This window comes from Etheostoma cragini, chromosome 9 (genome assembly GCF_013103735.1).
Source record: "Etheostoma cragini isolate CJK2018 chromosome 9, CSU_Ecrag_1.0, whole genome shotgun sequence".
NCBI lineage: Eukaryota > Metazoa > Chordata > Actinopteri > Perciformes > Percidae > Etheostoma > Etheostoma cragini.
The window spans coordinates 17,388,176-17,404,948 of record NC_048415.1 but is presented as its reverse complement, the minus strand read 5'-3'; positions in this window follow the sequence as shown (position 1 = coordinate 17,404,948).

The window sequence follows — 16,773 nt, the reverse complement described above, 5'->3', positions numbered from 1 at the left end:
GACACTGCAGGGATCATGTGGGTGAATTACCTGTTACGGCTCTGACTTTCCCTTTGGTTTCTCTGAAAAAACAACTGCTGTTCGCAAAAAATGAAAGCGGGGAAACTGTGCCGGAGCTTGCTTTTGTTTTGAGAAAAAAAAGATAATTTTCTGAATAATACCGTAGAACCCAAAAAAAAATTAGTTTCTTTGATGTTACATAAAAAGTGACGCGTTTCTGTTGCATAAGGTTTCTTTTAACCATTATTTTGTGTAAAAATTGAACACTTTTGTAAAATGAGAAAAAAAGCTTTAATTAGAATAGTTCTCATGCTTGATTAGTTGATCTTTACAGAGCACAAACATTTAAAAATGTTTTCAAATTCATAGCCTTTATATGTATATATACTAATATTGGTAACATAATAATAAAGAAAAACAAATCACACACGTGGACATTGTGCTGTTTATACAGCAATAGTTCGACATTCTGGGAATTGGGCTTATTCACTTTTTGGTGTCGAGTTAGTTAGAGAAGATCAATGCCACTCTCATGTCTATAGGTTGATATGTAGCTGGAACCAACAGCTGGTTAGCTTATTTTAGCTTAGCTTAGCACAGGGACTAGAGACAGGGGGAAACGGCTGGCAGGGCTCTGTCTGAAGGTAATCCACCTACCAATCCAAAGTGTAAACACTAGCGCGTTACAGGGAAATGTGTACCAGACTATCTGTTGGACGACACCTCCCTTTCTGCAGTCTCCTAGCAGAATTGTAGATTCTACACTTTGTTTTTATTACGGATTGAACAAACATGAAAAAACGTGTCAGTGAACAAGCTTTGGAGGTGAAGGTAGGCCAAATGCGTTACCTTTGTTTCCCATCGTCTGCATGCTAAGCTAACCATCTGCTGGCAGACATGAGAGAGCTATCAGTCTTCTCAGCAAACTATCCATATGGAAAGTAAATTAAGTTGTTTTCCAAAATGTTGAACTTTTGCTTTAAATTAAAATACAAAAATATTGCTCCATTGTATCTGAACACACACACACACACAGACACACACAAACAGACATCGAAGAGCCCGGATGAGACTATAAAATTGACTGTGTCCAAACAAGCCTACCATTATAGAGACAGATTGGGGGTGAAGCCTCTTGAAGATAATGACAGCGAGAAGTGAGTGACCTCCTGACTGGATGTGATAAAGTGATTCTACCTCCATCTTGTCCTCTCACTCAATAACCCCTCCTGCTCCATATTCCCTCCTCTCTATCAGCCTTCTCAACCCAACTCTTCACGCCTCCTTCCCCTGAGCAGACACCCCTGTGAGAGGACGCTCCACCCCCTCCTCTGTACCCTCCGCACGGATCAGTAGGATTTACTGTGCACTCGTCCACAGTGCTCAGCCGGTCACACACGCCCTCTGGGTCGATCCAGGTCGAATTCAATTTGTAAGATATTATGTATTGATCCCTGTGCTTCGTCCTGGCCCCCTCCCCACCCTCTGCACAGCACTGGCAGGCACTCAGTGACCCACATGCATGATTTCTTGGATCATCAACATCATCACAGAAGTGTGGCAGTCTGAGCCAGTATTAGGGTCGGTGGCCTTAGGCATTTTGCGGCGACCCTCTGTTACGTCTACAGCCGGAGATCTTCTAAACAACACCTAACATAGTAAAGTAGGAACTGAGCTTCTGTTAAAGGTGCTGCTTGGGTTGAAAAGATGCATCATAAAATGTGTTGTGACAGCTCTGTCAATGCTCAAGGGACCTCTTTTATGAACATTTGTCAGCGTGAAATGTTGGTTGAATTAGTCTTTGGTAAAAGTATATTTTGAGAAATGACTTCAATGGAAGCCACTGTTTTACCTTTTTCTATAACTCTTAAGAAGAAGAGATTACCAGACCTCCCAATGCTTCCACTTACCGTCGCAGGCTGCTATAGCTTAGCCAACAGGCTCCAAATCTTTCAGATCAATGGTTGCTCCCCAGTTCCGCCATCAAACCCACAAGAAAATAATTCAAATGAGATAGTTAAGCCCCTTGGAATATAAATTGTTGAAAGAAAAAAAAGTCCTCATTGTGATTTGTACGTGCGATTTACAGGCATTACATTCACTGTAGTGAGCTGGGGGGGCCCATCTATAAATTTGCAGGTTAAATCAATGGCTTTGACTGGATAAATTGAGATGTGAAAAGCTTTTATGACTTTTCTATTACATTAACATCAAATATTCAGGAGGCTCCAGATCACTTTCCCATTAGGCGGATTGCGGTATTACACTGTTGTCAAAACAATACACACACACACACACACACACACACACACACACACACACACACACACACATCAGCACTGCAAAGCCTCAAACCCAGATTCGACCTAACATATTTTGGTGCCGCACAAATGACTAACACATGAACAGATGAGCGTAGGTCCTACATGGCTGCCACAGATAAGAGAAATAAGGTCACATGCTAACAGGGGGGAAAGGGCTACACCAAGATGAGCAATGGCTATGACATTTCACAAACTAGGCTAATTCCTCTGAAAATTAATAAAGGGCATGTTGCACATTATTGCATCATAGTGGTGTCCATGTGTGAAGCATATAGTCCACTCATACACACATACAGTACCATGCTTCATGCTGTGCATTCTGAAACAAAGCATGAAAAGTGGCTACCCAGAGAACGCATGAAACAAAGTGAAAATCTTAAACACCTAATGCGATTTAAATTTTTCTCCCCGTCAGACACAGCATAGAAATCCATTGTCCCAAACTGTGGACAAGACACAATGTCATTGGATCCACATCCATTGGGTCCACATGTGGACCCACTTAATGTGGACTTAAGTGGGTAGCAAGGCATCCATGAGTGTGTGTGTGTGTGTGTGTGTGTGTGTGTGTGTGTGTGTGCGTGTGTGTGTGTGTGTGGGGGAGAAAGAGAGAGTCCCTGTGGTGTGATTGTAGGACGGCACTGTGGAGTTTCCTCGTCAGCATGTGGGATTCCCTCTGTTTACCCCTCCACTTCCTGTCCCAGCAAGGAAGCATGAAACACTCTCCGACCGACTCCCCTGGCAGGAAACACGAGCCAGCTTTGCTTTGTGACTCACATCATGACCTTCAGCCAAACCCTCTTCACATGACAGTTTTAGAAGTGCCCAGGGGAAAATTTAAATGCTCTAAGAATACAAACGTGCGAGCTGACAGTGTACTTATATGTCCCTTTCAGTGTGCAGTATGCCTTTTGCCAAGCCCCTTTAACAATTAGAGCATTACCCTCTGGGAAAATTTAGCTGCTGCAGCAAGGACATAGGTCCGTTTCAAATGACAAAAATCCTAGTCAGGAAATGTGAGTAAACTCTTTTTTGAAAAAAGCAGTTGACGGAGTTTCCACTTAGTTGATCTACAGCCGGGGTCTTCATTGTTTTTTAAGCCAAGGCCCCCATAAATGAAAGAGAGATGGAGCATTGGCTCCCTACTACAATATTGTATAAAATGAAGTAACACATTAAACTTGACCTGCAATCACAGCCTAACATCTTGATACACAACATTTTTGCATAGAATACTAAGCTATCAAAATAGCCTAAGACCGCAAAGACTAACGCAAGTGTCTTTGCAATTTTTATGTTGTTAATGCAGTCGTTAATTTTCCCGTACTGCGCCCACGTCACCCATCTTTGTGCCCATGGGTGTGCTGGCCTTACAGGGAGGTGAGTTCAGGGGAATTACTGGCGTATTGAGGCAGCGGGAAGTGATCGCGCCATTGACCAAGAAAAACCTGATTTAAAGTCAATAGCACAGCATTTCATTGTTGTTTTACCAGAGCATCAGTAAAATGTGCCTAGGCTCGTGCACAGCTCGCACACACCATGATTGTTACACAGGTTACAGGTATACTAGCCGCAACCGAGCGGTCGAGCGCCAGTGTGATGTCATGGTAGTGCCGTAACTGTTGCAGTCTTCTCCTGAACAGAGGTGGCGCTGAAGACCACCGACTTTGCTATTTCTACAGACTAGAAGAAGAAGAAAGAGGTAGACAACTGCAGAACTGGCAGCAGCATTGCTGTCAATGTTTCGATTTCATTCAATGACCTTTACTTCATCGGATCGGGCCTTTCATTCACCATAACAGAACTCATTAAACCCAGTAAGTTTACAAGAGTGACGCGCAGTCACTCAGAGTCTTGGCATCTGGTTACCCTCGAGCTTGTTCAGGCTCCCTGTGTCCGCTTTGTTGCACACGGCTGAAAAAAAATGGTGGTGGTGCAGGACCTCTAGACGCGCATTCAAAATCTTGGCGCGGCAACAAGATTTACATCATTTTGACGTCAAATTGGCGTGCGCAAGCTTGGATGCGTTGACTTTAAATACTTTTCTTTAGTTCAACCCTTTTGAACCATGTGTTCGCCCGGCGAACCAACATTTTGTAGTGCGAGCACTACAAAATGTTTACTAATGAGTTTTAGTAATTACTACTAATGTGAACTTGATTTATCTACTGGATCAACTTACCGCTCTGTTAATACAACTTGAGCTGTTAAGTTTCACCTTGTGTAAACACTTTGACGGTTTAAGGCAACGGGTTTCCATGCACATCTTCAGTAAAGTCAACTAATTTAAAAACGTAATGCCCACTTATCCTTCATTAAAAGTGGGACAATTCAGTAGAATCCGGGCAGAGATAATCTTCATCATGTAAGACATTTGTGTTTTTTGTTTTGTTGACTTTTCACTGTTTCCTTTACCTTCCTGTTTTATTTAAAGACTTTTCTGTGATGTTGAGTACTTAATCTATTTTATTTAAAACAAAAAAAGGTTTTTATTGTTCAAATGTATCTTTATTTGGTGGTATTAGGGAAGGGCTATGGGTATTGTTTTTCCCGATGTGCTAGCAACAAAATGGGATGAAGTGGTTGGAGAAAAGTATTTGAGCAATGACAATAAGCCAACCCAAAGGTAGCTTTTCTGAAATAGCCCGCTAACACCAAGCAAATTCAATTCACTTCAATTTTATTTAGAGTATCAAATCATAAAAAAAGTTATCTGGACACTCTTTACAGATACAGTAGGTCTGCGCCACCCTCTATAATTTATAAAGCCCCAACAATTCTAGTAATTCCCCCTGAGCAAGCAATTAGTGTGACAGTTGCGAGCAAAAACTCCCTTTTAGGAACAAACCTCAGACCAACCCAGGCTCTTGGTAGGTGGGGTCTGACGGTGCTGGTTGGGGGTGTGATGCATAGTGGCAAAAATAGTCACAATAAATGTAATGGAACAGTGACTACAAATGGTAGTCGTAGTAGTTCATGTCACAGCAGGGCGTTACAGGGCGTCACAAGGTGTATTGTGGTATAGCAGAGCATAGGTGGACATAGCGGGATTCAGCAGGGTTCAGCAGGACACAGCAGGACACTGCAGGACATCGCATAGCAGAGCAGGGTGTGGCAAGGACTGCAGCAGGACGATGGCGACAGCTGCACCCAAGATCTTTGTGCCATCATAATCCAAGGAAATATGATAGGTGAAAAGAAAACAAAAGGAATCCGCGGAGAAACGCTCCAGAACTAGGTTAGTAACAGGCATTCCTGGGACAGAATGCACGCAAACGGAAAGGGAGAAAAAAGAGCAGCTCAGTGTGTCAAAGGAAGGAAGGAAATCCCCCTGCAGTCTAGAACTATGCATTGCAGCATAACTAGGAGAGACCGGTTAAGGGGAGGTTCCTGGTCCGGCTAGAACTCTCCCCAGCTGGATCAGGCTTTACTGCCCTGCCCCCCTCTACTTTTATAATATTATTAAGTGTATGGTAGATGAATTTGGCAACTATGAAGAGAAGCAGGTGGGCCTGGCTAGGCGAACGCTCCAACTCCTCACTTCCTAACTACAAGCTTCATCAAAAAGGGGGTTTTCAGGTCATTATTAAATGTGGTGATATGGTGGTGCTAGACCATTTAGACCTTAGTAGGTCAGGAGAAAGTTCTAAATTCAATCATGGATTTTACAGGAAGCTAATGCAGAGAAGCTAATGCAGGAGAAACGTGATCTCTTTTCTTAGTCCTTGTCAGAACACGTGCTGCAGCATTCTGGATCAGCTGGAGAGTCTTAAGGGACCTATTTGATAAACCTGACAGTAAGGAATTGCAGTAGTCCAGACTAGAAGTAAAATTGCATGGACTAGCTTTTTAGCATCATTTTGAGACATGATGTTCCTAATTTTGGTAATGCTGCAAATGATGAAAAAAGGCTGTTTTGGAGCTTTGTTTTAGATGGGCACTAAAAGACATATCCTGATAAAAAAAAACTCCTAGATTTCTGACAGTAGTGCTGGAGGCCAGGGCAATATCATTAGAAGGTTAGATATAGGTCTATAGTTGGCTAAGACCTCACTGAGGGTGTTTTTTTTCAGAAGAAGTTTTATCACAGCTAATTTAAATAGCCGTGGTACATAGAGACATGTTGATCATATCTAGTAATAAAGTGTTAACCACGGGTAATGCTTCTTTAAGTAGCCTCGTTGGGATGGGGTCAAAGAGACAGACAGATGGCTTAGCTGAAGAACATTAATTGTTGAAGGTCTATAGGATAAAAGCAGTCTAAGTATGTGTTAGGTCTTATCGTTCTTTCTAGTAGTCCTGCATTTAAAGGTGAACTGAAAAAAGCCGATGAATTTTTATCTCTAATTATTTTAATTTTGTCATTATAGAAGCTCATGAAGTTGTCTCTAGAGCTATAGGAATAGATGGCTCAATGGAGCTGCGACTGTCTGACGGCTGGCTACAGTGCTGAAAAGAAACCTTGGGTTGTTCTTATTTTCTTCTATTAGTGATGAGTAATGGTCTGATCTTGTATTTCTGAGGACCTTCTTATATATTTTCAGACAGTTTTCAGACAAGACATTAGCGCTAAACACAAAGGGCAGTTGAAAGTGATGTGAATGGCACAAGTTTTGCATAATTCTTTTTTACCTGATGATTCTGCATTATTCATGAACAGTCAGGGCATCATCAAAGTTATTACAATTAATCCTAAGGGGACCATGAATGTCGGTACCAAAATTAATTAGATACCTCTTATAGTTCAGAAATTCAACATCATGGTGGCGCCGGAGGAAAACTAAAGACAAGGATTCATCCTCTGGGCACTATGAATGGCTGTATCAAATTTTATGCCAATCCATATGAACTGTTAAAATAGAAAGTGAAAAATTTGACCCGTTGATGGCAATAAAGGTTAAGTGAAGCAGTTCATTGTCTATGAATATCAGCACCACATTTCACACAGTTCAGCTGATAGTTGTTAAGCCCTTTCAGCCTGGATCAAAGGTTTGGGCCAACCCGCCACTCCCATCTGGAGAGCTATGCCGCTAGCATGGCTAATAAGCGAGAATGTGTGTTTTCATTGAAAAGGAGGAATCCTTCATGTGTTTGCAAACGGCGAAAGCATAACATATATTTCCATTTTTATAATCCTTCAACTTTTCTTTTTTCAATTGAAAACAACCCAGCAAAACCCTTGCACAATGTCACAGTGTATAAGCACTGACTGAGTGATGACTGGCTGTTGTTTTTCTTTCTGAGTTGACTGTCTTGGAAGCTCGCTTCCTTCCTTCCTGCCCTCCAGATTTCAGCTCTGTCTGAGTTTTGGTGTCATGGGCCAACAGTCAGAGACTGGACTACATCAAACGCACACCAGACGCTGCAGCTGGAAGACAGGCAGGAACCGTGAAGCTCTGCTTGGCTCTGTCACTGTCTATCATCAGAAAACTGACCTAGAACGGAGCAGTCCTGCATAGGTGGGGGCCGTTGGGCAGGGACGTGAGAGCCAACATTCAGTCTGCTTTTTGTCTTCTCTTCTGCCTTGTCTGAACTTTGTGATCAGGGGGAGAGAAAATGAGAATACCAGAGCTGATGTCAAGTGGCAACTGTATCCTCATTCATCTGCGATCTTTTTCTCTTGGTGCAGGGCAATTACAAAAAATGCAGTACAAACCAACTGTTTTGAGCGAAAAGGTTAGTTTCAGAGGATGTAGATAGACTTTCCACTTGACCTGTGTATAATCAAAGAGCATAACAATGAAACCAGGTTCCCTTTGTGGTTTCCCCCCTGCAGCTTTCTGACATTTAGCAGAGCTGTCTTCTGACTTAATGACTTGTGAATGAAGACAGCGAAAAGGTAACATGTGCGATTGGTGTTCATTCATCTAATCTAGGCTGCAATTTATCATTTTTTTGCTGAATTCTGTGTTTGGAACAGACACATGTAGAATAAATTAATGGGTGTTATCCAAAAAGTAAAGGAAAAACTACCAAGAAAAGCATATCATTTTTTATGTTTATGAACAAGAAATTATGTTTCTGTCTGCCTTCAAAAGTCCCTTCTTTATTAAGAAAATTGATTGATGTACTGGAAACTGCAAACGTTATAAAATTTCAAACTGCAATCCAAACATGTCAGACCTGAACAAGACCAGACCGGTCTTAAACCAAACCAAGCTAAACTAAACCGATCCATGAACAGAGGAAGCCTAGACTGGACCGGATCAGAGCCGTCAGATGCCCATCAGTCTGCTCAGATCGCCTCAGCCAGTCTGGAAGTATTGATCTCTCTGATTGATATAAGGCCCTGTCCATCTGCCTGATCCAAACCTTTAATGCCACAGAGTACTCAGGGCAAAGAGTTGGGGAGGGTGCAAAAGGATAGGTAAGAGAAACAGATACAGATAGGATGGTAAGGAACTGTAGGCGGAGGGGTGGAGAGAGTCTGGCTGTCTCGTCTGGACAGCTGGTGTTGATAACCAATCTGCTCATTGCTGGCGCTTTTTGTAAAACATGAAACCCGGCAACCCGATAGCATGAATTAATAAATGAACAATTTCTTCCACAATGGGGCCCCCTGTTCCAAAGGGCTGTCTTTATACAGACACAATGGATGCTTAGAGGGGCCCACAGGGGTGTTCATTCCCTCAAGTACTAACTACACAGACCACTGCATGACCACTTGATCAAATAATGACACCAAGAGCTGATATCCTTCCCATGTAGCCCTCCGAGTAATACCCACTGTGGGATCTGTGAATAGAATTTGGGAGCAAACCGACTTCTCTGTTTCTTTTTTTCGGTTATTTAGAGCAGGTCTAATAAGCAGTGTGGGTGGTGAATGAGGAACCATTAACTCAATAGCTGAATGAAGCGGAGCAATGCCTCGTCTTTGCTTTTCACCCCTAGCAATGGGAACACCTGCAGTGAGACACAGTGGGAGGGGCTGAGGAAAAAGAGCAGGGTTAGGAGGTGGAAAGACTTAAGTGAGGGAAAGAAAGAAAGAAAGAAAATAGAAAGAAAGAAATAAAGAAAGATTTTTTTGTTAGATAGAGTTAGATGAGAATAGTAATATTACATATCAGGCTACAGTCAGCAGCTGGTTAGCTTAGCTTAGCATACAGACTGGAAACAGGGGAAAACAGCCTGGCTGTATCTAAAGGTAACAAAATCTGAAGATCACTCATTTATACATGTTTGTTATGATATCTTTTTTTGATTTGCCTCTGAGTAGTGGTAAAGCCAGGCTGGTTGGCTTATTCCCCAAAATGTCAAACTATAACTTACAATGGCTTTTGGTTTGTTCTCACTTCCAGGAAAGAACACCCATGTTTGATGTCTGTTTTGCAGTTTACAGCTGCAGTTGATGAAACTGATGACGAAAGGTGAAGAGAGTGCAACCAAGGCACTGTGGGTGCTGAGTGAGCGTGTCAGAAGGCTGATGTATGGCGGGGCAGATGCAGCAAGGGGGGGGGGGGGGTTAAAGGCTTGTCTGAGGTAAGCTGGCAGGCGGGGAACAGAGGAGGGGAGATAGAACACAGAGAGAGAGGGAGAAAAAGAGAGAGAGAAAAGGAGCAGGCATGCAAGCTATGTGATGATTATCAGAAAACACAGGGGCCGTCTGTTCTCCACCCGGTCTGGGCTGGGAGGCACAGGGATGGGTCCCTGAGCAGGTGTGCAGGGCGGGGAAACACAGGGAATGAAGGAGGAGGGGCAGAGAGACAGCCAGGGCGATGGAAACTATAGTAAAAGTAAGAAGGAAAAGAAAAACAAATTGGAGAAAGACAGAGGTGAGTATTGATGAAAACAATGGCCAAGAGGTCTCAATGACATTGTCGGCCTCAAGCGATCATACGTGAGATGAGAACAAAGGTTGGAATAGGTGGAGGAGAAGCGTACGGAGCTCGCTGAGAGCTATACTGGTCATTAGCGTCTCTCGCACGGCTCAATAAAAGGCTCAGACACTGGAAGACTGTATGCCTTCCAGCATTCGTCTGTATGGTTAGATGTCGATATAGAAACAGTGGTGTATCAGAGGAATCGGGAGGGATCAATGGAGAGAAAAGGGGAGTGTAACTGGATCACTGTGACCCTCCGCTGACCCTTCATCACCAGGAAACACACACTATGTCACCTGTCCCCCAGACGCACACTCGTCTCTCTCAAATGCACAAGCACACACACACACAGTTGACCTCTCACCTCATTGGTTTATTGTCACACACCAGCCTTCCTTTCATATTTCTTTCTTTCAGTCAAACCATATTTAGTCTTGCATTGCCAGACCTTCCTCCACAGCGCTGCACGTTCAACTGATGTGGATACAGCAGAAGAGAGAGAGAAGTTTATGCCTTGACGCTTGTTTTCGAATCCAAAATTATAAGGGTAGACAGTGGACGTTTTAGCAGAAGTGACTGTCAGTAGCAACTGCTCTAAAATCCCAACTATGAATAAAACTTGTACACTTGTGGTGTAGCCGTGGCAGCACACATGTACTTTAGCTATGCCAAAAATATACCTCTCTTGTACTTCTCTTTCCGAGTATGTTCTAAAGCTTTGAAAAGGCAAATAATTGGCTCGTGACTCCACAGCGCAACATAATTAAGCATGGATAAATCAGCAGATACCAGCATAGGCTCTGCCTGTGTGCATGCACGCACACACATACACAGCCACTGCTGCCTTGTCAGCTGCTGCTGCTTCTGGTAAAGAGCGCAGGCTGTGGGAGTGCAGGGACATTTCTCGCTAAGGGAAGTGGTGGGTATTTGTGGTCTTGTTTTAGCCCTGCGTGTTGAGAAATGGCCGAGCGCTGCTTTCATTTCGAGACAAGCAATTACACTCTGCCAGGCACGTGAGGGAGATGCATGGCTTTTACTGCACCACCGAGGCCCTCCAAGGCTGATATGCCAAAAATGAAAAATAAAGAGTCGACCCCTCCCCCTAACCCCCTAACCCCCTCAGCCCTAAGCCCCTCACCCCCTAACCCCCTCCACTCCTCCGAGCCACCTCTTGCACACACTAAAATAAACAGACAGACAAACGCACGCATGCACACAGACATACAGACAGACACACACACACACACACACACACACACACACACACACACACCCTGTCCCATTGAGTGGCTTCCAGGCCCAGATGTGCATGCAGCTCATCTTCGCATTTATCAGTCACATAATATAATGAATACCTCGCGCTGGAATGAATGGATTTGCCAATAACGCTCCAAATGTTTTTGAGCTAACACGGCCAATAATGCTTTTATTGTTCTCTGTTGTTTCTGCTCCATTGAAATAAAGATCAATATCCACAGACAATAAATGACCAGCAGCACCCGATGAAAACAGCAAACCCCTTCTTTAATTGGTGGAGAGCTGTCATTAATCTAGACCAGTGTGCGTGCCTCTCATTGTAAACTCTTTTACTTTATTTCAAAGCTAGATTTTTTTCTTCTTCTCCCAACAACAGGCAACGCGTCTTTTGCTGTTCAAGGAGGACATTGATGAATTGCTGTGAGGCGAGTCGGAGAGGCACAATTAAGATTCCATCAGGATAAAGGTAAAGGTAAATTATTTACATTAACAAGAAGGCTCAGCTCAGCTAAACATTCCTCCACAAATGGAGGAAAGGAGAGAAAGAGAAAAAAAAGCCTCTACCTCTGGAAGCTGGAGGAGCGGGCTCCCGTAAATTGTTTGTGCTTTTAATTAATGAGCCGGGCAAATGTTTGGGTGTGTGTTATGGTGTGTTTGGAGAGGGTGAGAGTACTGAAGGGAGGTAAGAGGAATTACGTGGTGGGTGGTAGAAGAATGAGTCTGCTCATTAAAATAGCCACTGAGGCTCAGCCTGTCCTCTCCTTTTTAGTTTTTTGACTTTGCTCTTCAACTTGTCATTCAGAATCAGAAATTTGTGACTGTACTCAAGTAGATGTTTCCAATTTTTTTCAATTTATTTTTGTGCTGACTTTTCACTTTAGTTGGGTCGTTACTTTCCTTTCAAAAAAAATTTGTGGCGTTACCGTTATTATTTTTTGCATCATCATTGCGGAATTTAATCTTATTGGGTGAGAGCTTGAACTTGACGCACCCCTACAATTTGCCATCTAGTGGTTGTTAGTTCTAACTGTACAAGTATTGGGAACTTCTTAATTAATGTCTGTTTAGTAATTCATATTACCCATTATTCCTTTACCGGCTGACGTCTTTCAAGATGGCGCATGAATTTGAAGCGTCTGCCCCAGTTCACCCAAATGCAAATGTCAAATGTCAAGCCAATATTTTTAACACAAGTATCTGTACTTCTACTTGAGTATGGGAAGTGAGTACTTTTGCCATCAACAACATAATTACTTCCAAAAACTGTGTAAGCTTTAAAAAGAACAAGTTCATTAATCTTAATTTTAAGGTAAACATTTCTTTTATTTGCTGAAAAAGCTTTGGTACAGCAATATTCAGCGTTTCTGTCTGCAGCTAATTTGTAAGAATAAGAATATTTAAGGCAGGATTACAACTCTATATTAGCTACATTTTTATTCAATTGTCAAGTGAATTGTAAGAAGTCACAAAAAAGATATGCGAATTCGGGGCTCGGCTAATGCAGAGTTTTGTCAGAAGACATACATTTTATTTATACAGCGCTAAATCACAACAACAGTTATTTCATTGTGCTTTCCATAAGGAGCAGGTCTAGACCATACACTGTGATGTTATTTACAGAAACCCAACAGTTCCCAACAAGGCGACAGAGGCAAGGAAAACTTCCTTTAAGAGGCGGAAACCTTGAGCAGAATCATGACTCAGGGCGGGCGGTCATCTGCCTCAATCGATAGATGGCACTTTACGTTAAGCATGGCTATAATTTGCCCGAAAAACAAAGTAGATGAAGTAGAACTTGCGAACAAAAAACATGGCCGTCTAACCTACTGTATCTATGTGAGAAAAATGTAGAGAGGTCTTCGGAGATTTGGTTTAATTGGGTTTCGATTTGACTGACTGACTTTTGTGTCAGTAACTTAGCATCGGCCATGTTTCATTCTGTCTGGAGAAAAAGACACATTATTGGAATAACAGGGAAGATGCAGACAGAGGAAACAGCTGATCCCTCATGTGAATTAAAGGTTTGCTACTTCAGAACTTACCTGACAAAGGTCTTTCCATATCCCATTAAGCACATTTTTCGTTTGACAAAGGCAAAAAAACAACGTTTTTGTGCAATTGTGGACATTTTTTAAGAATGGGAACATGGCTATTTATATCTTTACAAAATTGTCACTGATGAGAGCTGTAAGATTTAATCAAAGCAGTACAGTTATTCTCTAATGCTGCAAGTTGCTGTAAAGCGCTGCAAGGTGATAATGCAAAGGTTCTTGTGATCCACTGTTGACATAATTATTGGTCATGGCAGCTAAAGTTGATTTATTGGCTGCAACTGTCACCGGAAATGTAAAAAAATGCAATGCTGCAAACAATTCTAGTGCTAGTGTTTACATTAGGGCATGCTGAGTGGTTTTTGGCAGCAGGCAGACTCAGGTTCCTTTTAAACTTACAAAAAGGGATCCAGGCAAAAGGGCAAAGTATACGTCAAGATATTCAGTTGGAGATCATCAATCATCTCAGAAAATATGTACAGTCTCTGCCCCATTGATAACAGCTTGCTTAAGGGTGAGGAACAATCACAATGGAGTGTTAATACAAATGGAATGTAATTATTTAACAAGTAAAAACCTTCTGTATCTGGCTTTTTTTTTAAATGTGAGAAAAAAAACACAAACTTGTGAAGCCTAACATTGTTTTTTCTTCTTCTCTGCTCCATTAATTATGTCATGACACCTCAAATGTATAATAACACTAATACTTATGTGGTTATGCAAGATTTTGATTGAGGGCTTTTTAAATACATTGTAGTATCAATCCTTTTACTTATGTAAAAGATAGTAACACTGCTGCATTAAACCCTGTAGCAGGTGCACTGCTCCAATGTCAAAGATTATGGTTTGCAAAGCTTCTATAATGTCTTTAGGATGTGAAGAGGCCACAGGGGGAGTTTGTACCCTCTTCTCCATCATTAATGAGGCTTCATCTGCTGGCAGAATGATGCTGAATGCCACATGACTCCTCACAGGCAGATATCCATTTTGCTTGATGGGCTCAATCAAACAACAAGCCTCAGAGTTTAAGTCCTTTGTGTTAGTGTGTGTGTGTCCGTGCTTGCGTGAAAGCATTTCCTCTAAGTGTGTTTTTGCATATTTGCACAGCTGTGTATGTTTATACCTACCAATGTATGCGTGTGCCCACGCATGCTCAAGATAAAAGTTTGAATGTGTGTGTGTGTGTGTGTGTGTGCGTGTGTGTGTGTGTGCAATTATTTGTGTGTGTGAGAAAGAAGGAGAGAGAGAGGGAGAGAGAGAGAGAGAGAGAGAGAGAGAGAGAGAGAGAGAGAGAGAGATGGTGTGTGGGAGGGATATGTTTTGACAAAGTTCCCCATTTTTCAGAAATAATCACTTGTTCCCGTTACAGGGACAGAGTCGTGTGACTTCGGGGATGCAGAGGAGGCAAAGCCAGAAAAAACTCTCTGCTTCTGTCTCCGTCTGTCTCTCTCCGACCGTTGTCCTTGTGGCTTCTAACGAGGGGGTGTGGCTGTCACTGGAGGCATTGGGGCTAAATTACCACATTAATTAGCTCATCCTTTGACCGACAAACACAGAACTGAAATGTCACCACACTCGCATCGGCCATAGGAAACACAATTAGTGGAAGTCATTATTGTTTTAGCAATGCCCTGCGATTCTCACTCCATTTCCTGTGTCGTCCATTCCTCCCACACCTCAGCTCCTTTTCCAGTGGAGGAAGAAGTACTCAGATACTTTACTTAAGTAAAAGTAGAAATACCTAAAAATATGAGGCAGTATTTTTAGGTATAGATTTTTTGACATCCAAGTAAAAGTACTGAAATCAAAACGTTTAGAGACGTTAGAGACGTGTTATCATCAAAATGTACTTTAAGTATAACAAGTAAAATTACTCAACTTATGCAAAATGGCTCTTTTCAATATCTTATAAAATATTGGACTATTCTGTTTTTATCACTAAATACATGGGACAATTTAAGATATTTTGTATACCACTGGGTGGATTAGTATAGTACAATATTATGTCATATAAGCAGAGATCTATAGTTACAAAGTAGAACTACTTCACCACTGTACTCAAGTACTAAAAGGCTGTATCTGTACTCTACTGGAGAGTTGTTTTTTTTCTATTTCTACTTTTACTTTAGTAGATATTTTTGACAAGTTTCATACTTTTATTTGGATATATTTTGTATGTTGCTGTCTTATAAGAAGACCGCACGTGCTCCTGTTTTGCAGTTCGCTTTGTTTGGTTCGAGATGTAAGAACCAGAAACACCATCTTCTACGCCTTCAATTCCAAGTGATTGTGACAGTGAGGGTGAGGAAGGACAAAAATGGACCACCAGCTAGAGCTATCAGTGAGCGCTAGCTACTTAGCTGCCTAGCTACCTAACTACCTAGCTACGTAGCTAACTGCAGTTAGCTAGGTAGCTAGGATTGTACATTCCTGTCATTGTGCCAGCCAAAGGAATTGTGAGTGTCCTTTAGGTTAAATATTTCTAAAGATATAAACAATATGATATCAAACTTTTGATTTCGTTCTTTAATAACTACAATAAACACAATAATTGTACTTTTACTTTTAGACTAGGATTTTTTTTAAATAAACTACTTGCAATTCTTAAGTACAAAAATACTTTAATACTTCCACTTAAGTGTGGTGCTTAAAGAGCATTTCAACTTCTACTCAATTCACTTTTTTGTTAGAGCACTTGTGCTTTTACTCAAGTCTGGGTCTCTAGTACATTACACATGTCTGCATATAAGCAGATCATGTTTTGTTGTAAACAGTAACTAGTAACTCTAAGTGTCAAACAAATGCATCTGCCTCTGAAATGTAATGGAGTAGCAAAATAAAGTAGCATAGAAATACTATGTCAAACTTGTACTAAGTACATGTTACCTTCCACCACTGTCCTTCAACTCTCTCTCTCTCTCAAACATATCTTTCTCCTGACAAGCCTTGGTGATTGTTTTCATTGCAGGAGCCATGTAGGATGGAGTTAGTTGTACACTCAAAATGTTCATGTTTGAGCTGAACCCACAGCTCATGCCGGCATGCTGAGCTGAAGTAGTAGCCTTCAGTCACAGAGGTATCACTTCTAAATGCTAATGATGTCACACAAAGCAAAACAGGGATTTCTATTTTGACGGGCATGGTGAGCAACCGGCGAACCAGGTCATGTGTTTTTATCCTGACCTCTCCCCGAGCATCCCCTTTCTCTCTGCGCATCAGCCTGCATGCACACACAGCTTCCCACGTTTCCTCCCAAATCACTAACGACACTTGGATGGTATTGCTGTTATCATTTCATCTCCATAGTTTTTTAAGGACAAC